The sequence below is a fragment of the Myotis lucifugus genome, unplaced genomic scaffold (assembly GCF_000147115.1).
Source record: "Myotis lucifugus unplaced genomic scaffold, Myoluc2.0 scaffold_3, whole genome shotgun sequence".
Taxonomy (NCBI): Eukaryota; Metazoa; Chordata; class Mammalia; order Chiroptera; family Vespertilionidae; genus Myotis; species Myotis lucifugus.
Genome location: NW_005871051.1, coordinates 4,746,686 through 4,772,390, shown reverse-complemented (window position 1 = coordinate 4,772,390; position 25,705 = coordinate 4,746,686). Strand labels below are relative to the sequence as shown.

General features: G+C 39.4%; 1 non-coding gene across 1 annotated transcript; it reads right to left on the bottom strand.

Annotated features, from left to right (window-relative positions):
- Positions 1-9,407: 9,407 nt before the first annotated feature.
- Positions 9,408-9,511, bottom strand: LOC111828117. The gene has a single exon (XR_002831906.1). It is a non-coding gene; the product is annotated as a U6 spliceosomal RNA (small nuclear RNA).
- Between the last annotated feature and the right edge of the window lie 16,194 nt (positions 9,512-25,705).

Below are 25,705 nucleotides of genomic sequence, written 5' to 3'. Positions count from 1 at the left end.
AAGTGAACAAACGAATACAGTGAGACACAAGAGGTCAGAGGTGTCCATTGGCTCGTGATAGCAAAGGTTTTCTGGTGACTTAGGTTATGAGGTATTTTAAGTAGAGTTTTGAAGAAGTGGGGACAGTGAGGATAGGCGTTTCTTTGACAAACGTTGGCTTTAGGTGGATGTGGGGACACAAGTTTGAGGAAAGTTTTTGTTTTTAATAAGCGAGTAGAGACTTGAACCAGCTGAAATGCTGATGGATATAATAAATTCATTAGATATAATAAAGTTGACAACTTAGAGTCGATGGAATTGATCAATGTATTCGGACAGGAAAGGGAAGGATTTTGTACACAGGTGGAGGAATTGGCAGCTAGAATACAACTCTCCAATTTCAATATTTTATAGGTACTGTGATGTTCATTATCACAGCTTTTCTATTTTAATTGTATGACACTTTTTTTTTCATCTTGGAGCTCACTACTTTAGTTCTTTGGAACTAAATCTTGGGTCATTTGACCTTGAACTCATTCATTGAAGGAAAACTTGGGGAGCAGCCTAGTGTGATTACATTATCAAAAGACCAAATTACAAATGTCATCTAATTAATTATATTAGAACTCATTTTTTTTTGTTTGTTTATTATGGTGGCACTTGCCACAAATGGCACTTCAAAAACAAGTTTCTCATGAATATGTACTACTATTCTATTATATACCATGAACACATTCTCAAGTGGCTATTTCAGAATTTCACCAGTAATCATTTCATTTTGATCGGGTAGCTGCTGATAACCCAGATGAACATCTTGTGTGCAATTTTATTTAGCACATCTCTTAGAATGACTGAGGTGTCAGAACATCCCAGGTACGCTGCTGGAGACACCAGCTGCACTGGAGGAGTGTTGCCCAAAAACATCTGGAACATTATTCAGTATGAAAGAGAATAAATATATTTATGGGAGAGACATTCACATCTTCTGTGATCAAGTTCTCTCAAAGATTCCAAAATCCATAAGATTTCCACCAACTTTTATTTTTCTGTAGAACTTCTGATAGAATTAAAATTTGTTGGTTAAATTCTTTGCTCAAAAGAAAAAAGGCTAATACTTTTGGAGGCTTGGTGTGAATATTGTACCAAATGAAACATTATAAAGAATAAGTTTTAATAACTGACCTGTTAGGAGAATCTTATATATAGTTTTCTGTCTATTTTCCTAAGGATTTGGAGGAGGAAAGGAAAGTATAATTGACCTCCTTGGAAAGGAGAGGGATATGATAAAGTTTCATGGGCTAACTTGTCAGAACTTAATAATGAAGATGACTATTTGTTGACCATTCGCTCTGGACCAGTCACATATAGACACTTACTTTACATATTTTGTTATTTCTGTTCCATGTAGTAATGCTTGCAGGTTAAATATTCTTTTCCTCATGTTGCTGGGAGGGAAACTACTGACCTATGATTAAAGAGATTCATTAATTTGCCCCTGGATATATTTACTAGTAGATTAGGAGTCAGATACTTGGCTCAACGTCCATCTGATTGCAATATGTCTCTTAACATATTCTGCTACTCTTCAAATAACAGGAGAAAAATTTGGAAAAAATGCTAATAATAATATGAGTTCTGAGGTATTGCTTTATTTATTTGATTAGGGAAGACTTAAAGCCATCAGCATTTCATTCCTTTGATATGTATAAATCTACTAACATGTACCTGCCAATAATCATATAGAGAGAACAAACAAATGTCTGTTTTTATAATATACTACTTATAAATATTGGGTAAAAATAAAGGATATGATTTAGTTTTATTGTAACTGAAGATGCAAAAATAACTTGATTTTTTTTCTCACTTTGATTCATTATCACTGAGAAGATGCTTACTTAGCATATTGCTAACCAGTGCAGATTGCTAACCAGTGCAGATTGCTAACCAGGGGAGGGCACAGCTGCTACTATGAGTGTGATTTTCAAAAAGTGGGTCTATCTAGCCTGGCCCATGTGGCTCAGTGGTTGAGCATCGACTTATGAACCAGAATGTCAGGGTTTGATTCCTTGTCGGGCACATGCCTGGGTTGCAGGCTTGATCCCTAGCAGGGGGCATGCAGAAGGCAGCCGATCAATTACTCTTTCTCATCATTGATGTTTCTATCTCTCTCTCCCACTCCCTTCTCTCTGAAATCAATAAGAACATATTAAAAAAAAACACCTCAGCAGCCAAAACAACAACAATAACACACACACAACAAAATCCAATTAAAAAAAGATGGATCTAGCGCTACTATTAACTAAGATAATATCTATCTATATATAAAAGCCTAAGCAACCATCTGACCGACCATTTTTTTTGACATGTTGGGATCTATGTTTGTAGATGCATGTGGCAAAGATATTCCCCTTGATAAAGGCAGGATTGTTTATGACAACCTTAAAACCTTCCCTCTCTTTCTTTCTTTCTTTCTTTCTTTCTTTCTTTCTTTCTTTCTTTCTTTCTTTCTTTCTTTCTTTCTTTCTTCCTTTCTTATTAGAGTTTATAAAACCTTTTTACTCATCATATCTTTTCTAAAAATGTGTGTGTTCTCCTTCTTCTGTACCCATACCCCTTCTCCATTCTTCTCACTGACATTGATGCCTGGGGTCTTTGTGTTCCCTTAGAACTGGCTTAATTGTGTAGACCCCCCCCCCTTAATGATATTCAGTCCATGTATTAACTATTTTATTGAATCTATTGGGCTGACGTTGGTTAATAGGATGATGTAGGTTCAGGTGTACAGTTCTACTAGTATAATACATCATCTGTATATTGTATTGTGTGTTCACCTTGCAGATTTCCATTTGAGGATACTTTCTTTAGTCAGCTTGCTCGGTTAGTCTGAGTATTGAGGGAGAGGGCCCTTCCAAGGCAACTGCTTTATTACTCAAGTCTCATTCTTTACTTGTTATTTAGACACTGGTGACGATGCCCCTTTCTCACCTGCGTCATCACTTTCCACAAAGTAGAGAGGACCCAGCTTGGTCTCTGTCCTCTCTGAAAATCCTTACCTTAACTTGCTTCAGCAACTTGCTCAGAATGTTCTTTTACACCTCAGGTTCCTCATCTGTCAAAATGGCACAGTAATATCTACTGAGGCAGGATTTTGGTGGGATTACATGATACATTACATAGGAAGATAACATGTTGACACTTGGAACAGATTAAGTGTTCAAAAGCATTAGTGTAATATGAATCAGAATAGCTCCTGTGATGAAGTTAAACTTCCTAGCATACAATCACTTTCATTTTGATGTCACAGTACTTCTGACTTTGGTTTCATCTATTCAGCAAGCATTTAATGGAATGTGTGAGCCATTGATTTGGATGTTGGGGATATGAATAGACAAAACAGATCATGTTTTTTGCCATTGCTGAGCCATCTCTTTTAATAGGAGAGACAGACAGAAAACAAGAGAAAGAAAAACATGTGGCATGTTAGATAGTAAGTTCTGAAACAGAAATAAAGCAGGGGAGGAGGAGAGGAAATAATGAAAATGAATTTGTGATTTATGTGGGGTGACCAGGTAACCTCCCTGAGAAGCAACGTGTGAGTAACAACATATGAATGAAGGACCAAGCCTTTAGGATATATTGGGGAAGGAGACCCAGGCATAGGGAAGGGCAAACACAATAGCTCCGAGGCAGGAGCATGATTAGCAAGTTCCAAAAACAGCATGGAGAGTGGTGAAGTGTTGTTTTTCTTTAAAATATATTTTTTATTGATTTCAGAGAAAAGGGAGGAGAGAGATAGAAACATCAATGATGAGCGAGAACCCCTCTCCCCCCACTGGGGATGGAGCCTGCAACTCGGGCATGTGCCCCGGCCAGGAATTGAACCATGACCTCCTGGTTCATAGATCAGCGCTCAACCACTGAACCATGCCAGTTGGGCTGAAGTGTTTTTATATCCATAGAAAAGTCTGGAAGTTTTACCAGGTGGATCTGCTTTATAAATCCTCAGGGAGCCAGCGTTTTTCCAGTTTACCTCTGTTTATTCCTAGGGAAAGGTTTTTATCCCCAGAGTCCAAGATAGCCCTGTCTACAGTCTGGAACCCAAGGTTTGTGCTCTGTAGCCATCCGTTAGGAGAGTTCCCAGAGCCTGCAGAGCAAGGTGTGCAAATCTGCCACTGGCCGGAACTTAGTCACCTGCTTCGCTTTGCTACAAGGGATACACTCAGATTTGGGTAGTTCTGCCTGGACAAGAGGTGGAGGAACCAGCAATACCCCAAGAAAGCTGGTGTTTTTGGCAGGTGCTCATGTTCAGTTTTGCAAACTCAGCTGGTGTACAGAAGACTCAGATAAGCATGTGACCTTTGTTTTATTTCTTAGACCTACTAAGCCTGAAGGGTGAGCTCCCTGAGATTTACCCAACCTTCACTGGAAGAGGAGAGCGGCCTTTTCATGGTCTAGCTGACTTCCACCCTCTGATTCAAGTCCCGGTTCACATCTGAGTCCACACACCCAGCTTAACAGAACCATGTAACTTACGTTTTGAATGCTCCACTAGCATTCAAGTGCGTTCTATTCATTTCCCCCGTTGTTGGTAATTCTCTTTTCAGACGCTCTATAATTTGGGGGTGAAGTAGAATAGTTTGTTTTGTTTTTTTCTGAAAACATTCTCAGCTCTTAAGAGTCCTATAATTAAATAGGTCTTGGAACAGGATCAATTCTTGGGAAGGTTTTTTTTTAATGACTTGTTTTATTGTTGTTGTTTTGCTGTTGATATAAAAGACCCACCCCCCAAATTTAGGTTCATTAATGTTCAATTGTCACAGAGTATATTATAATGGCTCCGCACAAAGGACCTATAAAGCAAAGTATATTCTTATACAATGTTCAGCAGCCAGCCTTATAGTAGTTACCAGAATCTTTTTCCTTTTTTCTCCCCATTAGAATAAAAAGTTTGTCTTTTTTTCTTAATTTCTTTATTGATTAAGGTATTACATATGTGTCCTCAGAAGTTTTTGTCTTTATCGCATTATCCCATTGGAAGTGATACAAAGTTAGCAGTTGAGCTAAATGTAGTCTTTTTGACCACAGACGTCTCCATTCCTTCCACACACTTTTTGGCTTTTTTCAATCATTCTTTGTCAGTTGATTAAAATATCCTTTAAGAATTGTTGAGCCACAATGTGGTGTTTCCAGTAAGCATTGTGCTTAGAATCTGTGCCTGGTTGAGATGAACTTGATGCGCATTGTGTCAACATCCAGCGTTGAAGCTGATGACTGTTTGCGGAAAGCTTGCTGACCAACCGCGTTTGCCTTTGGAGAGGGCCACACGGAAGGGCGCTGACAGCTCTGTGCGCAGCAATGGCTGGGTGCTGTCAGCATGTATGAAGAGTAAATGCTGTGTCCCATCGGTCTCATGTTGACTTGTTGTCATACTTAGCAATTCAATGCCTTTCCTCCCTTTTGGTCTCATTGATATTGTTATTTTATAAAATATTTTCTCTATTTTATTACAAAAGCAATATCCACCCACCCCTTATGAGGATTTTGGAGAATTCAGAAAAACTCAAAGATGAAAATAACAGTCTTGCCATTCATAGAAAATTATGGCTAACATTAATGTAACTGTAATTTTCAGTACAGTTTTACATTTCTGAATTATTTGTGCTTACTTGGTTTTGTTTGTTTGTTTGTTTATGTATGTATGTATGTATTTATTTGAGTGTTATTTTATTTTTCAAAGTCAGCTGATATTGAATGCCATTCTGCACCAGTTTCTGACTTTACAGGCTGGTCCCCTGCTGCCCCAAGCACCTGCCTGACCCCGCACCCAGTTATCTTGACATTATTGACTATATTCCCACGCTGCACACCGCATCTCGGTGGCTATTCTGCAACTATCAGTTTGTACTGCGTAATCCCTTCACCTTTTCCACCCAGGCCCCTGAACCCCCTTTCCTCTGACAGCTGTCAGTCCATTCTCTATATCCATGAGTCTGCTTCTATTTTGTTCATCAGTTTATTTTGTTCACTAGATTCCACATATAAGTGAAATTATATGATAGTTGTCTTTCTCTGACTGGTTTATTTCACTTAGAATAATACTCTCCAGGTCCATCTATGCTGTTGCAAAAGGTAAAATTTCCTTTTTTATAGCTGAGTAGCATTCCTTTATGTAAATGTACCATGGATTTTTTTTGTTGTTGTTTTTTATCCACTCATCTACTGATAGGCACTTGGGCTGCTTCCACATCTTAACTATTGTAAATAACACTGAAATGAACATATTGTTTTGAATCAGTGCTTTGTCTCAAATTCTAACAGGAATTCATAGTGCAAAGAAGTACTCCTATATTATTAGCGATAAGTAGTGACACATTCTTATCTCAGACCCTAGGTCTTAAATTACAGTTTTTTTCACAAAATAATTATTTGATACTGCTGTACATGTCCAAAGAATATATGTCAAAGCATCACGTATCTTAAAATTCAATAGTGTAATTAGCATCTCATTTAAAAAAATTATTGTGGAAACAACGTTTAAAATGAGATGTACTCTGTTGATTATCTCCTCTGCTGTGCAGAAGCTTTTTAGTTTAATGTAGTCTCACTAATTTTTGTTCTTGGTGCCTGTTGCTTTTGGTGTCACATCCAAGAAATCATTTCCAAGGCGAATGTCATGGGACTGTTCCTGTATGTTTTCTTCTAGGAGTTTTAGAGTTTTGGTCTTACGCTTAAGTCTTTAACCTGTTTTGAGTTGATTTTTGAATATGGTAGAAATGAGGGTTAAATTTCATTCTTTTTCACGTGGTATTCAGTTTTCCCCAGCACCATTTGTTGAAGAGACTATGCTTTCCCCATTGTGTACTCTTGGCATCCCTCTGGTACATAGTCAGTGTACACCAATAAATACTTGTGGACCAAATGAACAAATGAATGAGTAAGTGAGTATGCAAAGCAATAAGAAAGGTCTGTTCTTTTTGAAATGTCTAATAGAAAGCTCAAGGTTCTTGAAGTTTCTCAGCTGGTTAGTTATAATCTCTGTGATGATTAAACTATTTGCATGATTTTTTAAACTTCACTTGTTGAATCTGTCTACCTCCAACATCTATATTAATGGCCTAAGGCAGTGGTCGGCAAACTCATTAGTCAACAGAGCCAAATATCAACAGTACAACGATTGAAATTTCTTTTGAGAGCCAAATTTTTTAAACTTAAACTATATAGGTAGGTACATTGTTATTAACTTAATTAGGGTACTCCTAAGGCTTAGGAAGAGCCACACTCAAGGGGCCAAAGAGCCACATGTGGCCACAGGAAGGGAATAGATAATGAATTGTTAGACATTTGGTATTGGGATTTAGATTTTGACCTTCGTGTCTTTCCATTAGTGAAATTGGGAGAATGTTTTTTAACTTTTATGACTTTTGGAGACTGCCCATGAATTACATTTCTGCTTTTTTTTTCTTTCGTGATTCATTTCAGCTTGTTAAAATATTTGGTGTTAATTTGTAGTTTCATTTTTATTATGCAAAATTATTCAGAATAAAACATGCATATTCTAAAAAAAAAAAAAAGGTAACATGCGGACAGTGTTGCAAAACTCCAGGTGGGAGCTGTGACTGTCATGTAAAAATGACATATGTAAAAGTTATAAAATATACAACTAAAGTGTTTGAAAGGGAAAGGTGTCATTTGGGGGAGATTTATTCTCAAAGTCAGAAGGAAAAAAATGGAAGTGGTCCCACCTGTTCCTTCTAGACTAGAGGCTCTGGTGGCATTGCCGTGTTTAATGGCGATTCATGTGCTGTATTACAAACAATTTAAATAAAAAAAGACAAGCTCCTGCCTTCTGGAAAATAGACCAGTTAGAAAAATGAGGCACACTGGCAAAATTAAATATGTTCACTGGGTTTCCAAAACCACTCAAGTTCATAGGTAGCGATATGGGAAGGCTCATAAAAGAAGTCAGACTTCCTTTGGTTTATGTGCATGACATATGTAAAAAATCTTTAAAAATATATACATTTATTCGCCCTAGCTGGTTTGGCTCAGTGGATAGCCTTGGCCTGTGGACTGAAGGGTCCCAGGTTCAATTCAAGTCAAGGGCGCATGCCTCGGTTGCGGGCCCATCCCCAGTAGGGGGCGTGCAAGAGGCAGCCAATCAATGTTTCTCTCTCATCATTGACGTTTCTATCTCTCTCTCCCTTGCCCTTCCTCTCTGAATTCAATAAAAATGTGTGTGTGTGTATATATATATATATATTCTTTTTTGAGATAGAAATAATCTACAGTGAAGTGCACATACTCTAAGGGTATGGTTTGATGACTTTTGACAAATGCAGGTAGCCAGCAGAGTAACCTCCACCCCTAAGGACACTGTCATCACCCCAGCAATACCCTCCTGTCCTTCCCAGTTAATCCTCTCCGTCACCCAGCTGCAATCATTCCTCTGACTTCTAAAACTGATGATTTAGTTTTGCCTAATATTTAAATAGTTAAGTGGAATTGTGTGCCCCTCTGTGTTTAGCTTTTATTTTTTTGCACAGCATAATGTCTCTTAGCTTTATTCATGTTGTGCATATAAATATTTTCTATTGCTGAGTAGTATTCTGCTGCATGAATGTACTAAAATTTGCCCATTTTCCTCTTGATGAAATTTGAGTTTGCAGTTTGTGCCACTGGTGAGTAAAGCTTCTGTAGCATTCTTGTGAAAATGTTTTTGTGGATATATGTTTTTATTTTTATTTTTGGTAAATATCTAGAGGTGGAATTGCTGGGTGAGAAAAAAAAGGGAGTATATTTAACTTTATAAGAAACTGCCAAAACTTTCCCCAAAGTGTGGGTATTATTTTACACTTCAAGTTCCCCATTTATTCTTTTTTTTTGCCCATTTATTCTTATTGTTTTTTTTTTTAAAAAAATGTGTAGACTTCTACAATTCATAACAGAAAACAGAATTTAGGTTACATGCCAAAATCATTCTGTATACACAAGGTAACTTTAAGTGTTGCCTTATTGCACAGCTACTATGTCTATTGTCTCCCGAGAAAGAAATGGGGGTTATTTCTTATTTTCTGGGGACCAGCTATGGAGCAAAATGTTTTTTTTTAAATCTACATGTTAAAAGAGTACTTGAAACCCACTTGATATGTAAGAAGATAAGGAAGTCCTAAACTATGGCTATTATGGGGATGATTAATTGAGTTCACAATTTCAATCTTTAACCCTAAACTTTTTTTATTTTTTTTATTTTTATGAACAACTATATAACAATCACTTGTGTTTCTAGGCACTTTTCTAAATGCATTACAGAATGGATTTCACATTCATTTTCTGGGGGTGAGGTGGGGGCGGGGAGGGGGAAGCAAAACTCTTCTCAAAGAGGATGTAAGTAGCATTCTTGAAACTATTTACATGTGTTTTTAAAAACATGAAGTATGAAGCACTTCATGAATCTGTGTGTCAGCCTTGGGCAGGGGCCATGCTAATCTTCAAATAATTCCAGTTTTAGTGTGTGTGCCGCCCGAGTGAACACCCTCCCCAAACTTTTTGAATTCATTAAACCCGATATATATTGTGACAAACCACCTTTACCTTATTTTTTCACCTCCATGTTTGATGGATTTTAGTATTTCTAACTTATTTCATTAAACTCCTCAAAATTTTGTTTTTTAAAAGCGTTATTTAATGTTGAAAAGAGCATAGAAGTTTCTGAAATCCCTTCTCCTCTTTGGAAAAGTGAGTTGTGTTTTGAAGGAATTTTGAAAGGAGTTCCATTCTCTAAGACCGTGGTCGGCAAACTGCGGCTCGTGAGCCACATGCGGCTCTTTGGCCCCTTGAGTGTGGCTCTTCCTAAGCCTTAGGAGTACCCTAATTAAGTTAATAACAGTGTACCTACCTATATAGTTTAAGTTTAAAAAATTTGGCTCTCAAAAGAAATTTCAATCGTTGTACTGTTGATATTTGGCTCTGCTGACTAATGAGTTTGCTGACCACTGCTCTAAGAAGTAAAAATCAGTTCGGAAATTACTGACCAGAAGGCCTGGCCACATCAGTCGTCCTCACCTTGCCCGCCACCATGGCGGTGCAGTAGAGACTAAAGCGAACGGGGAGGTTCTTCACATGTATGCGCTTGCCCAGGCCTATTCTCACCTAAAATGCCATTTTTACGCAGAAACATGTTGTTTTGCAGAGCAAACTTTTGAAGGAAGGTTGAAAGCAGGTAGCATGGAAAATACTCTTACTGACTTTTAGAACTGTGTTTGGCAGCGATGTGTACCCGGTTGTCCAATGTAAGCCCGCAGGACTTCCCCCATTGGTAGTATGGTGGAGTGTTCTTTCCGTAAACACGTGCTTCTGGAAAACATAAAAGGTCCGTTCTGGACAACTGCATCAGGCCTCGCTCTGCCATCTGTAAAACATTTAGACTTAGCCTTTTTGAATGACCCTTTAAAAATACACAGGACCTAATGCTATCCTCGAGTCCCGTAAAACTCCCATCGGACTCCAGTGGGAACATTGCAAAGTTAGGCTCCGAGGAAGGAGGGCCTTTCCTAAGGCCTGCCTCTGAGAACTTCTCGGGCAGAACTTGGCCAGCGCATTCCTCCCGAGAGAGTTGTCTGATCTTGTTCGTTGTGGAGCTTCAAAATAGGCTCTCTGCCCGAAGGCAGCAGGCTTCTCTCAGGTGGGTATATCCCCCCCATAGGCCTGCAGCGTCTCAAGGCAATGAGCCGGCGTGGGTGACTCCTGGTACTCAGGGAACCTGCCTCCCCTGCAGTCATCCTTGGATCACCAGGCGTGTTCTCACTGCCCTGCCCCATGCTTCTCTACGCTCTATTTTAAAAACATGCCATTTTTGAACACTTAGTACGAGCCAGGCACTGTATCAAAGCTTTACATGCATCATTTCACCCGATCCTGTGACTGACTGTGGAGCAATGTAAGGCGGCTACCAATGTCCCGAGGTCACCCAGTAGAGCCCATATTGGACCCAGTGCACACCTGTTCTATACCAAAGGGACGGTCCTTGTGTTGAGAGGGCCTTGTTTATTGACCCGTCTCTCTAATGAGCTTGAGAAAGGATTCTTGCCTTCTTCATCTTTGTATGGCTAAAGCAGGATTGATGGGATTTTAATAAATGAAACTTAAATGTAAAAATTAACCTTTCTCTGTGACTATAAATGTTCACATCCTTTATATAGAAAACTGAACAAAAAAAACCACCAGAAAACATAAGCTGTTCCCAGATCCCATTATTCAGAAATAACTGAAAAAAATCATTGATAACTGGGTGAATTAAAAAAAATATTTTAAAAACACCGATAGCTTTGTTCTGTTTCTAATGCATTTATATAGCAGTGGCTCACTGAGACTAGGCGATTGTTTGATGTTGACGAAGCATCATTAGTGCATGATAAAGCCTTTATCCTTCATAACCTGGGAGGTGAAAAGGGGAAAACAGCAAATGTTTCAATGATAAAACTATTTTAATATCATAATATAAACTTCCTGAAATAGCATTCTCTTTGTGGATATACATTTTTGAGTCAATTTATTTCAAACTATTAAACTGATCTGAGGTAGATATTTAAACATTATCTCTCTTATGATCAGAAATACATTTCAGGGTTAACAACACACTTTTTATCCGTAGGCAAAATAGGACCTGACGTGCAATAGTTAAAAGCAGTTTATTGGGGAAGTCTAGCCCCTAGGGGACAGGACTCTCTGGTACACGCCCCCACACTGAGCTGGTGGGACAGCTGGAGGGACGCCCCGAAGCCTCCAGGGCTTCAGAATGGACGGTTTCAAACCTCTTGGTGTTAATATTTTCTTCTCTTTTATTTTTTTCATAAAAGATGCCACATGTATGTCTAGCTTAGAAGAACTTCATGGTATTTTGGTGAATACTAAGACTTTTCTACTCTACCATTTTTTTTTTCAAGCAGTGATTTTCTTGTTAGGCTGTAAAAAGAGTAAACTTTCTCCGCTTCCCCTTGTCAGCCCTTCCCTTCACCTTCCCTCCCTCCCTCCCCTCACCTTCTCTGCTCTTCCCTCTATTCCTCTTCCCTCTGCTGGCTTCCCCTACCCTCTCCTCACCTTCTCTGCCCTCCTTCCCCTTCCACCCCCTTCCCTCCTCTCCCCTTCCTTTCTGTTTTCACTTCACTGTAAGTATCCAACAATTAAGCAGCATTAGCACTTTTTGTCATGATGAATTTAGGTTACATTGATAACTTCATCCCCAATACGCAAATGCACATACACACTTCACAAAATGGACTATTTCTTTTAAAACTAAAAAGAACTCTTCATTACTTCCTTTTCCTTTTGTAAATATGAAATTTAAAAAATGCTAAAACAATTAGAGTGAAAAATTAAACACGTAAATAACATAGAATGAGCATACTTGTGAATGAAATAACACCCACCACCCAATTGAAAAGTGTGATCATCTTGAGCTTGCGAAATCGTTCTCATTCTAAGCATTGCCATTAAACCCGTTTTATGATTCAGAGGCACTATATGATTAGATTTCTCCAATCACCCTGATGACTCTAGATGTTTGAACTCCAAAGGCAGCCAGGTCTGCTCTGCGTTCCAGGGCTTATGGAATGAAGCACTGAGGGGTCAGGCACTCAGACACTTTGCAGTGACACACAACATAGGGACCTAATGAAAGTGGGAGCACTGTTTTGCATACATGGAATTGCTAGGACATATCTATTACAGTAAATACAGCTCTTCACCTCCCCACACACCTGAAGTTCACTCATGGGCATTGGGGGGTTGCAGCTCCTGAATCATTGTCAAGTGTGGCAGGAAGTTTTCTGACACCAGGTGGGAAGGTTTCATCCCAGAGGTGTGTGGGCGTGGCTCAGAACAGGCTGGTGAACTGAGGTGCAGATGTCTGAGGCGTGTGTGTGCGTGTGCGTGCGTGTGTGTGTGGTGTATTCCTGCGTAGTTTAGATCAATTGGGTGCAGTTTTCTGCATCCATCTAGTGCTGCTCGTGTATGAGACGGTGCCTGCACAAACATTACATTTGCATTGTCCTCAGCTTGTCCCTGCTTTATCAGAGCAAACTCCTGTCTTCCAAACAGGAGCAGAACTGATTGTACTCTCTGCAAAGACTTAAAATAGAAGGAAAGTGTCTCGTTTGGCACGAGAGCTATTTGATGTTTAAGAGCGCACACCGTACGCTCTTCTGGAGTTGTTAGCCCCTGTGTGGTATATGTTTGGCTGCTGCCGTCCTGAGCACCAGCACGTTTATTTTCTCCTGTCCCTTTAAGTCATGCTGTGGGTTTGGTTCCATGTCACGGAAGCAGGCATGAGTCTTAGTTTCTCTTGAGCTGACGCTTCCTAACACTTTCAGTAGCAAGTTCTAGGGCAGCGGTTCTCAACCTTCTGGCCCTTTAAATACAGTTCCTCATGTTGTGACCCACCCATAAAATTATTTTCGTTGCTACTTCATAACTGTAATGTTGCTACTGTTATGAATCGTCATGTAAATATCTGATATGCGGGATGGTCTTAGGCGACCCCTGTGAAAGGGTCGTTCACCCGCCAAAGGGGTCGCGACCCAGAGGTTGAGAACCGCTGCTCTAGGGGAAAGTGGACTGCAGACAGTGTCGGACAGGTGCAAATGGAACATAGAAGTCAGTACGTGAAGGGAAGGTGGCATTGTCTCTTTGGTCAGTCAGGAGGATTAGCTTCACCAAATGCTCACATTTCAGGAGACTAAAATATGAGTTTTTAAGTATTTCCAAGTTAGAAAAATACAAATGTCTCTTCTTCAGTGCATGTTGTCAAAATAAAAGTGCCATAAAAGAGCACTTGGTTTTCTCCTCCAAATTTGCACCTCTCCAAGTCTTCTGAATCCGATTAATAAGCACCAATATAGTTTCTCAAGCCAAGCCCAAGGGTCATTTTTGATTGCCACCTTTCTCTCCTCCCCACCCTCACATCCACTGCAAACAAGTCTGCCAGCTCTGTCTCCAAAACACATCTGAATCCGCCCATCCCTACTGTAGCCATGACCTCTCGCCTGATAGCAGTAGCCTCGGAGCAGTTCCGCTTTATTCTCTTTCTCCTCCATCCATTCTCTGCCCAGACCTCTAATTTTTATTTACAATGGCTAAGATCAGGAAACAGCCCAAGTGCTCATCAGTAGATGAGGGGATAAAAAGGGTGTGGTACATTTACACCATGGAATACTATGCAGCAGTAAAAAAGAAGGACCTCTTACCCTTTGAGACAATATGGAGGGACCTGGAGAGTATTATGCTAAGCAAAATAAGCCAGCCAGAGAAAGACAAGTATCACATAATCTCACTTATATGTGCAATCGAATGAACAAAATAACCTGATGAACATGTGCAATCGAATGAACAAAATAACCTGATGAACAAAATAGATCCAGAGACATAGAAGCATAGAACAGACTGACAGATCTCAAACAGTAGGGAGGCGGGGGGAAGGATGAGAGGAGATTAACCAAAGAACTTATAAGCATACTAGTCGGCCTGGCTGGCAACCGGGGCCGATAGGGGCCATCTTGCCCAGTCCCAATTGGGGCCGATGGGGACCGGCCAGCTGGGGAAGGACCATGGGAGGACTCCAGGGTGTGTCTGGCCCTCTCACCCAGTCCCAATCAGCCAGACTCCAGCAGCAAGCTAATGTATCAGTGGGAGTGTCTGCCCCTTGGTGGTCAGTGTGTATCATAGCAACTGGTTGAGCAGTCGACCAAAGAGTCAACCGATCAGTTGGACACTTAGTATATTACGCTTTTACTATTTAGGATATGCATAACCCATGGACACAGACATTAGGTGAAGGCCTGGGGTGCGGTGGGAGATGGGTGGAAGTGGACCAAGGGGGGGGGATGGGGGACATCTATAATATTCTCAATAAAATAAATTTTTTAAAAAGGATAACAATCAAATACAATGGTTCTTAAATACAAGAACCATTATATACAAACTATTAAACACAAACCTAACATCAGTGTAAAGAGCACCACCCTTCCCCCTAAATGCATTTGCTAGACTCTCGAGAGACCCTGAGGGATGAAGCCATGTATTGACCAACAACATAGGATTTGGGGGGATAGCCAGCCAAGCTTACCTGGCACCAGGCATTGACTATTTTTCTTAGCAGCTTCCAGATTCCAGGAAAGACATCTGGAAAGTGGCTTGAAATTTATTTTAAAGCTCACGATGCCAGGCTTAGCATAGCCTAAGGGAGCAGAAACCAAGGAAAGGGGACTGTGACTTTCAGGGAGTACAGTGGAGAGAGTGCCGGGTGGAAACATGTCTGCGAATAATGAAGGACCACCGAAACCTGGGAGGGGAGCAGTAGCACTGAGACGCTGTTTGCATCTACTGGGATGCTTGCTGGAATCTACAGAGTCCAAGCCCAGTGCCAGGAATCAGGAGATAAAGTTCTGGTCTCTCTCCTGCAACAGTATAAGCCACTGTATGTCGGAATCTCAGTTAATACATATGTCAACGGTGGTACTATATTACACTTAACAGCTCACCTGTGGAAGCAGAACACTGGACTAGGTGCTTTTAAGGAATATGCTAGTTTTCTTGGACATGATGGTAATACTTTGTAGTTCAGAAGAAGAGGAATGGAACAATGGCTATGGGGTTCATAGGGACAGAATTTCCAACAGGTATACACAAACAGTTTAAGTTGGGGAAGCGTTGACATGGAGAATTAGTCCTTACTGTCAAACACAATTTATATATTAAAGCAATAGGAGAAACCCACAAACTACTTCTTTTTTTTGTAGCTGTGTTTTTATAGTCGATAGTATTATACCTCTCTCCCATTTTCCCCACCTTTCCCCCTCCCTCCACAGACTACTTCTGGGGCTGCAGAATCACGGGACCAAGTACCAGCTGTTTGTATTCTTCTTTTAATTTTAAAATTTGAAATTGCAAAAAGCCATAAGATGTGGTTTAATATGTCTTTATTTCTTTGTTTAGTTTAAATATTAGAGCCAAGGAATTAAATTCAGCATAAGGAAATTAAATATTGGAGAAGTTGTCATTACACTACACCGAATTTATATTATCAAATGAATGAGAGACACACTCCTTTGAATGGGGATGTGGAGCTAAAGTGTTCTGCATGCAGTACTAGTGAATACTTAAGATTTTTCCCTGATGGGTTGGCGAGGTAGGATGTTACTCCTAAAATGTGGAGCAGGGGGATATAGCTAGAGAGGTGGCTGCCTGGCAGATCAAGTTCGGGGGGTGGGCAGGGGGCGGGGGTTAAGTTTGGCACATAGCCAAGAAACTTCTGAGAATAGAAATTTTTAAACCTAGTTTTAAATTATTTCCCGATCTACCTTTTTCTGCGATCCTTTCCCATTCCACCTAAAGTTTTAATAAAATTGACAAACTGCATTCTATTTTGTGGAGTAAAAGAGGATAGTCCAGTTGATGTGGTGAGAAGATAGCAGCTGAGAAAGTGAGAAGCTAAGGGATGAAAATGGCCCAAGTGAGAGCGGCTGAGGAGAGAATGTGTGGAATATTTGGGGGTGTTAGTTATGGCCTTCCCCAAGAACTTGGGGTGGGAACTTAGTTCATTTAGTTTGATTGTGACAGGAATGCATTCCCCAGAGGCTAGAAGACCTGATAGTATCCAGGAAGCAGACATGTTGGATTATATATGTAATTACTTGCATTATGGAATTTTGGGGAGACTTTAGCAAACTCATGACATAGCCACTGAAGAGAAGTGATCATGGGGAGATGGACGATACAGGAGGATGGATCTTTTCTGAACCCATTCACCCTACTTCTGGCAGTAGTCATTTGGGGATCTACTCCTTCCTTTATTTGGTCCATGTGGTTTGGTAGAGCATCCCCAATTTCTCCAAGAATTGAAAGTGTGATTTAGACCTAAGCCCATCAATAATTTTAGTCTTCTGACCACGGGAGTTGGTCAGAAGTATAGGCAATGACCCAAACTGGTACGGGTGCGAGGCAAGGAGGCTTTCTGAGACTCCCAGGAAACCTACATTTCGACTTTCCTCCCAGGCCTTGCATTGGCTTTGTCTTCAGGATCCATAGATCCAGATGCACCGTTTGCTATATGTGGGTCCTAAGGAAGAATAGGAGCGATGCAACAACTGATGGGAACACAGGGAGGTGAACTGGAGTGAGGGAAAGGAGAAGAGAGTGGAGAAACTCAGAGAATTTAAATACTAGATGCTATGTTTAGGCTACATGTCCTATTTCTTTTAATCCTCAAAGCAATCAATATTTCCATTTGGCAGATAAGGTACTTAAGTCTTTGAGAGGCTGAGTCAATTGCCCAAGTAAGAAACAAGACTTGAAGGTTCTAATATTTGATCCCATTGTAGGCTCTGATCTTAACTGCCTCTGAAATTCTAAATATGAGAAAGGGAGGAATTTGTAGGTTGATAGGTTACAGGGATTTCACTTCTGGGCTCAGAGAAAATATTCCTCTATTCTCTGGGATTCTTGATACTGCTCCCATCCTTCCACTCCCATGTCCATGCTGGCATGGTATAGGAAACATGAGTTACATGTATTTAGCATTTCTTATGGAAGCCATATATTTCTCTTTATAATCTAGGAAATGGTTTGCTCAGTGGTAAAGAGTTTTAAAATTCTAAAACAAAAAATTCAGCTACTGCTTTTTGGCTATTCTCACTGGCTCCTAATCCTATTGAATGTAATTTACTCTCTATCTCTACTGGGGAGGTTAGGAAGTAGTTGAAGATACTGAAAATGTTGGATTATCAGGGTGCGTTCATGAGGCTGTATCTGTGGTAGAGAGCCATTTTAAACCTGGAGAAATGTTGAGGGCATTAATAGTGTGGGGATGTGCACTCTTGTACCAGAAAACTTAAGCATTGTTTTTTGAAATGGGCAAAGGGAACTTTTGCAGACAGTGGAGACGGTGGAGGCTGGAGCCCACTGGTTCACACTGAGTGAAGGCTGCACACTTTTATTTCTGTGTTTAAAAACTAGCCATGAAATGGTGGTTTCTAGAAATAGATGTGATTATAATGCCTGTGCTAACTGCCAATTTCTAGTTCTAGGGAAGCAAAAGAAGATGCCATCTTCAGCATATGGAACTAATGCCAGGAAAGCCTTTTATTGTCCACAAGGGCAGCTATGCTCTTGGGAGCTCATCCCTTGCCTCTCTCCTTAATACAATCAATAGCAGAGATTTAGAGGGGAGTTCATACAGGACAGTTCTCTCATCGCTCCATTTTCTGGGTGTTTTTTGGATTACGTTAATACAGAAACCATCTTAGTGCTCATTATCAATTCGGAACGAGCATTAGCTGGATTGAGTGGCATGTTAATGATTAAGGTTAAAATTCAGTTCTTTCCAGAGGAGATCGGGTACTTTTCCTGAGAGCAGCCTTCACTGAGGGGGCAAGAGAAAGCCAAAGTTAATGGACTTCTCTTGGGAAAACTGACTTTTAAAAAATAAAGAGCATCTTCCAACATATTATTGTTTAAATACATGAAGAGGGCTTTAAAAAGAATCACTGGAGTCCCAAGTGAGATCATGGGGTCAAAATGTCCTAATTTTAAATTGAAAATGGTTTGGGCAAAACACACATTCTTCTCAAGTACACATTCTACAGAGGAGATCATAAGTTAGGCCACAAAACAAGTCTTAATAAATTTAAGAAGAGTGATACTACACCAAGCATCTTTCCTGTTTTGTTGTTGTTGTTGTTTGAGGGAATGAATAGGTATACCCAAAGCTCCTATTTGTCTTTCTCCTTTGTGACGGCATATCACATAGCCAACTTCGGTCTCTCATCCTCCTCTTGAAGGCAGGGAGAAAATGCCCCATAAAATAAAGACTGGATAATTTCCTGCATGTACACTATATGCAAGGACCGGTTTTCTTATGAATACATATATTTTTTTCAGAAGATACATGTCATTGGAAGTAGGATTCCCCTTTGCCCTGCCAGCCAATCTGTCCCCATTTTAATTTTTAACATTGCACTTTCGGCTAATGACAGCTATACCTGGAGAGGAGAGTGGACAAAAGCTGATACAATTGGGTACTGATGAATTCATACTATTTAAGCACCCACTATCAGCTAAGAGATGCCAAGTGCTGTTCACTTCTCCATTCAGAGAGGATTCAAGTAAGCAGTCTTGGATACAAAGCATAAAGATAATGGGTTTTTGCTAAATAGAATGTCTCTGTAATATTTAGCAACAAATAGACCCTTCATATTTCTTTATAGCTTTCACTTATTGGAAAAGGTGAAGTAGTGCTCAAGAATACTGGAGTTTATTGCTGGAAGAGTATCTTTTAAAATAAAAATGATATGATAACAACCCCATAATATAGAAAGCTTTTGACTGTCAATTTAATTAAGTGCATGAAATCGCCTTTGTTGACTCAGTATTGTTTGCAATTTTATGAACGTCAATGAAGAACTTTTAAATTCTAGATTCCGCATGGCATCAGGCATCCTCTTGTGTGACTTTAACATGCTGAATCAATACATAAGGTGGCAATTTAAAACTGTACCTCAGGGAGGTTAGGGACATATTTTCCTGGAGTTATTGAAAACCTCTAAGTGCTTAGCTCTGTGTAATTCTCAAAATGGGTACTCTCCGCATGCACTTTGGGGGTGGAGTGAAAACATGGAAAGAGTGTGCTTTGAATGAATATTTAACTTTGTCATCTGGCATTCTTAACTTTTAAAGTTTCTACATTAAAAAATAAAATAAGACTCTATTTGAAAATACATAACAGTGTGACCTGATAAGGTTATTCGAGGATCTCAGATATTATGCTCAATCAATTTATATACTTGACTTCATATACCATGTAAAACACACACATCGTAGCCCGAGGAGATATGATAAATCATCATGTGTTGCCATTTATTTTGGAGAAAATTTGTGGTATGGGTTTTGTCTAAAGAGCTTGTGAGCTATGAGGAAAGTCATATACAGTATATTTATAAATTAGATCCATTTGGGAGGAAAAGTAATGCCATATTACTTTGGTTTTGCTGATATGGTCTTTAGCTTTTAACTGGAAGCTGCCTCAAATCTAAAAAATAAACGGCCTTTGTTTAACAAAATTCCTCCACTGTGTATCTGAGTCTATTTACATTTAGCAAAGGCCAGCCTTTACTGAGGCAGTTTAGATAACCGAGAAACACAAGGGAAGTTTGGGCTTCTTTCTGGAAACAATGGAGACAATACAAATATAGTTATTTGTAAAATTGATTCAGTTGGCTGCCTTATTAAAATCATCCAGTTTGAACACTGCAATCAAGGTCAATTTTTGGTCATTATTTGGAAATAAGGAAACGTTAGGGGGGACATCAGAACAGCACAAAGGCGTTTGTTGTGTAGATAGTTGTGAAAGGGCACTTCTCAGCTCCCTAGATTTGTCCTCATTAAGTTCTTCGTGAATGACATGCTTCACTCAGGAGGTAGATGATTAATGCTAATTTGTGGTTTTCCAAGCAAATATTTCATTTTTTTTATATGGGCTCGCACGCACCATTTTGCGTTATGGAATATTGTCTTATGCTGGGAAATACAACCCTTGGAGGAACTGTCTTTCTTGTAAGTAATTCTACCCACGTAAGGGATTTCTGAAAACTCGAATGTGCTTCATCCCTGTCCTTTGTTTTTGAACATTCATACCAGGCAGGAAACCAGGATATTCGTACTGTGGATGGAGGTCGTGAGAAGAGGACTGCCTCTGGGTATTCTATTGAAAGGTTAACTGACAAAAAGGACAAAGCAGTATCTCAGAAAATAACTTCTTCCTGTAAAAGAACAGTGAAGTCAGTAAACTTATTTTAGGAAGCACAACATGAGCCACTCATTGTAATCAGGACTCAGAGAGGAGAAAACTTGAGTCCAGTGACTTTGGGTATGTGCGTAGCCAGAATCACTTACTTACCCATCTTAGAGAGAATAGCAGGCTGTGTCCCAGAAATAGAGCGATGGCTGTAAATATGAGTGGAGGCGGAATGAATATCTTATGGTAATAAGTGTAAATTTGCTCTATGACCCCTGCAATGAAAAAAATGTCACATTGCTAGTCCCTATAGTTGGGCAATTGCCTCTTGCCTCAAATCTTGGACCTCACACCTTCTTAGACAGTTTGGGTCACTGGTCCATGAGCCTATGATTTGGGAAACCAATTCAGTTGCAACCGGGAAAACTTCAGGATATAGTAATTGAAAGTGTGGCTTTTCTTCCAGGATGGAGGGCAAGGGACAACTTTTTTTTTTTTTCAGTGTTTGAGTTTACTTAGAATGAAGAGACCAAGATAGCAATTAACATTTCAGCAGATCATATTTTTTCTAACGTGTTTAGAAGACAGTTGGTTATAGGTATATGAACAGTGTTAACACCAGGTAAGAATATAGGGCAATGATAATTATTTCCAAACACTCTCACGCATTACTAAATGAATGCCAGAGACTTAGTGGCTCATTTATTTTTATGGAGTTTGGTTGCATCGTGACATTATGCTTAATGTGCCATTGTTTTAGGAACCTGGCAGAATTTTTCAAAATTGAACCACTTAAAAATTTAACAAAGTAATTTTTTTTTGTAAAAACATAAAATCTGTACCAAATCAACTAGAGTACAAAATGTACTTTGAAGACTTTTAGGAATAAATAGAAATGAAAGGGAAGGCACATTATCATTTTTGGCAAAGTTTGGAGGCTATAAAATGCAGTTCTTACTTTAGATAGGAATTAAAGACAGGAAGGACAGCATCTGAGACCCGTGGATTAAAATATATGTATTAGATTTGAAAATTCCTGCAAGTTTACATGTAACCCCTTTAAGAAATAAAGATTATAAAAAGATTAGATATGGCCCGGCCCTATGTGGCTCAATTGGTTGAGTGTCATCCATGCACCGAAAGGTTGCTGGTTTTATTCCCAGTCAAGGCACATGCCGGGGTTGCAGGTTTGATACCCAGCTGGGGTGCGTACGGGAGGAGGCACCCAATCGATGTTTCTCTCCCTCCTTCTCCTGTCCTCTCTCTCCAGAATCAATAAAAACATATACAATTTTTTTTAAAGATGTAATTTATTTGATTTCCTACTTATCACCCCCACATGAGATGAAATCAACTAAGGCCACCTTTCTTTACTTCTCAAAAACTAAGTTAGTGTGGCCCTGAGACCAGAAGTGCTAATAATCGTGCAGTCAGATGCTATTCTTTAAAAATACATATTTTTTTACTGATTTCAGAGAGGAAGGGAGAGGGAGAGAGAGATAGAAACATCAATGATGAGAGAGACCCATCGATCGGCTGCCTCCTGCCTGCCCCCACCCTGGGGATGGAGCCCACAACCCAGGCATATGCCTTGACTGGGAATCGAACCATGACCTCCTGGTTCATAGGTCAATGCTCAACCACTGAGCCACACCAGCCAGGCTGCTATTTCGGTTGACAGTATAAAGTTAGCCTTTATGCTGGATTCAAGTTGAAATTTCTAAGAGGAGCAATACTATGCTCATGTGGGCATGTGTTGTGGAGAAAAGGCAGTTAGAGATGGTGAACATCAGTTGGCTGTAAAAATGTTTTAAATCAATCAGTGTTCATGCTAGTTATGTTTATAGTCAAGGTTCTGGGGTCTCTTAAGAGCAGCTTACAGTGGTATAACGCTAACACACAGAGCATGTGCTCTGAATGTCCTCCCATATTATTTATTTATTTATTCATTTTTAATTTAAATATATTTTATTGATTGTTTACAGAGAGGAAGGGAGAGGGATAGAGAGTTAGAAATATCGATGAGAGAGAAACATGGATCAGCTGCCTCCTGCACACCCCCCACTGGGGATGTGCCCGCAACCAAGGTACATGCCCTTGACCGGAATAGAACCTGGGACCCCTCAGTCCGCAGGCTGATGCTCCATCCACTGAGCCAAACCAGTTAGGGCTCCTCTCATATTATTTAAAGGGTTATCGTCAGCTCTTCCCTTGATGATACTTGTCTAGTCCAAGGGCAGAGGGACCTGTACAGTGACACCCCATCTGATCCATCACCCACCAGGGATAACATTTAGCAAGCTTTTCATCTTTACATGGACTAGAAATTTGGACCCTTCTTTTCTTTCCCTCCCCCCCCATCTTATTTGTACTGATGCTTGCTTTGGTGGCTTTAATGTGACTAATGGATTTGGAGACACTTTATTTTTCTCTGTATTGTCAATATGTGTTACTGTTTCACCTGAATTGGAATTACATCTCCAAGCCTGTTTGATAAACATATTGAGAAGCCTCTGAGCTCAGTTAGCTAATAGTCCCTTTAAACAAAAGGTATTTTTCATGTGCCTGAGGCTATGAAAGGTTTTGTGGGACATTTGTGAAACAAATGTAAAATGCGAGAGCTGTATCAGGAACTTAATTTTTTTTTTTTTTTTGTCAAGAGCATTTGGAGTAGTTTGAAAACAATATAATTAATGGCCAAAATATGTAGTTTTCAAAACTCAAGTCCTAATATAGAAGGTTCAAAGAGAAGCTCCATTGGGGATGAATAGCAAAGAAGGTTTCATGAGGGGCTTTTAATCATAACATAAGTTAGTCGAATTTAAATAGACGGGTGGGGGAAAAACGATAGACAATAAAAGAAGTTAACTTGAAATGATTTATTCCACAATTTAGTATCTCTGTTTTATTTTGTTTTCTCACTAATTTTCTCCATTAAGAATAGCTCTGCAGTGATAAACCTAGAGCAAGCTTTACTTTACTTTAGATGCACATTGTATATACATTTATTAGATCTTAACACATAATTTATTTCTCTTAGTAGACTAGTGTGTCTCATTCTTGGCGCTATCGACATTTGGGGCCAGATAATCCTGTATTGTGATGGTGGGCTGTCCTATGGATTGTAGGATATTTAGCAGCATCCCTGGCCTCTACACACTAGATGCCAGTAGCATATCCCAACTTCTCCGCAGCTGTGACAATAAAAAATGTCTTGAGACATTGCCAAACATCCCCTGGCTGCCCAAATTGGTTAAAAGTAATGGCTGTAGACTGTGAACCTCTTTAAAACAGGGGCAACATCTCTATACTACCAGTATTCCTAACATAATGCCTTGCATATAATAGGCACCTAGTAAATTTTCATTGAATGAATGAATGAATGACTAGAAATCTCTTAATTCTACAATGGACGTTTAAAATACTGTTTAAGTTCCACAAAATAATGTACATAGGCAGTATTCAGTTTGAGCAAACACTTTAAAATTCATCACCACAATGACTGCCATTTAGTGAACACTGACTACATACCTGACATGCTCTACTATCTGCATGTTTAATCCATATGCCTAGGACTTCCCTTAGGCCTGGGCAAGAGGGGCCCAGGTCTTGCATCCTGTGTGTTAGGGAGCCCTACATATCACAAATACAAAACCAAAACAGAACAGAACAGAGCAGACTGTACCTTTGTTAGATTCTTTGATACCATCAGTGTTAGATTGGACAAGATTAGATGGCAAACTCCTAAAGGACAGACACCCAGCATGGACACAATGTGATCCTCGGCCATAAGCATCGGCTCTCATGGCCCCAGAGCAATGCTTCCCACAGCTCTTGCCCTGTGTCTCTGAAGTGAAGGGCAGTGCCGCCAAGTGTTGCGCAGATACGTTGATCGTTGATCGTGCTGCTGTTAACTTCACAAGTAAACAGGGCTTTGGAGTATGGGGAGGATTTGAACAATGGGAGATTTCAGGTAAGGGAGAAGACCCACTGATTAATTAGTGCAATTTTCCTCTCATAGCGTAAGTACAAAGATTCTTTCATAACAAGGATTGCTTTCCAGAAGTTTTCTTCTCCTTCTTTTCTGTGTTCTGATTAGCAGTCCCAGCAGTAGTCATCAATTGGCACAGATTCTGTAGCACTTGCACATGGAAACATTTTGTCATAAAACAGTCTATGTTACTTTTGCTCAGCCAGCGTGGCTCAGTGGTTGAGTGTCCACCTATGAACCTGGAGGTCATGGTTCGATTCCCAGTCAGGGCACATGCCAGGGTTGAGGGCTCCATTCCCAGTATGGGGCATGCAGGAGGCAGCCGATCAATGATTCTCCGTCATCATTGATGTTTCTATCTCTCTATCCCTCACCCTTCCTCTCTGAAATCAATAAAAATATATTTTAAAAAAACCAACAATCTATGTTACTTTTAAGTTTGTATATATACATATATATGTGTACACATATATACACACATAGACATAGGCATATATATATCTAGAGGTAGCATGACATGAAACATTTATTCTTCATAGTAGCAATTAGATGGATTGAACACTAGAATTTATGAGTAAGTGTATTAAAATATTTAATAAGATTTTATTATATTTGTAAAACAAAAATGTTCATCTCTATTAAATAATTTTGATTTATAAGTTTGATTCTTGTTGATGTTAATTTTAATTGATAAACAAATGTTCAAAGGAAATAACTTAAAAACATGAAAAAAACATGAAAAAATCACTTTGATTTTTATATTTATTTTAAATATGCAGTCTGATTAGATATATTTAATTATAATTTTAAAGAATCTTTGAGTCATTGTAGTCGATATAAAACACATTATGTAAAAATCTCGATTTTTTAATAACATAATCATTTTGCTAAAATGAAGACAAAAAATGTTACGGAATAAATGGATCACAATTTACATTCTATAAGTTTTTATT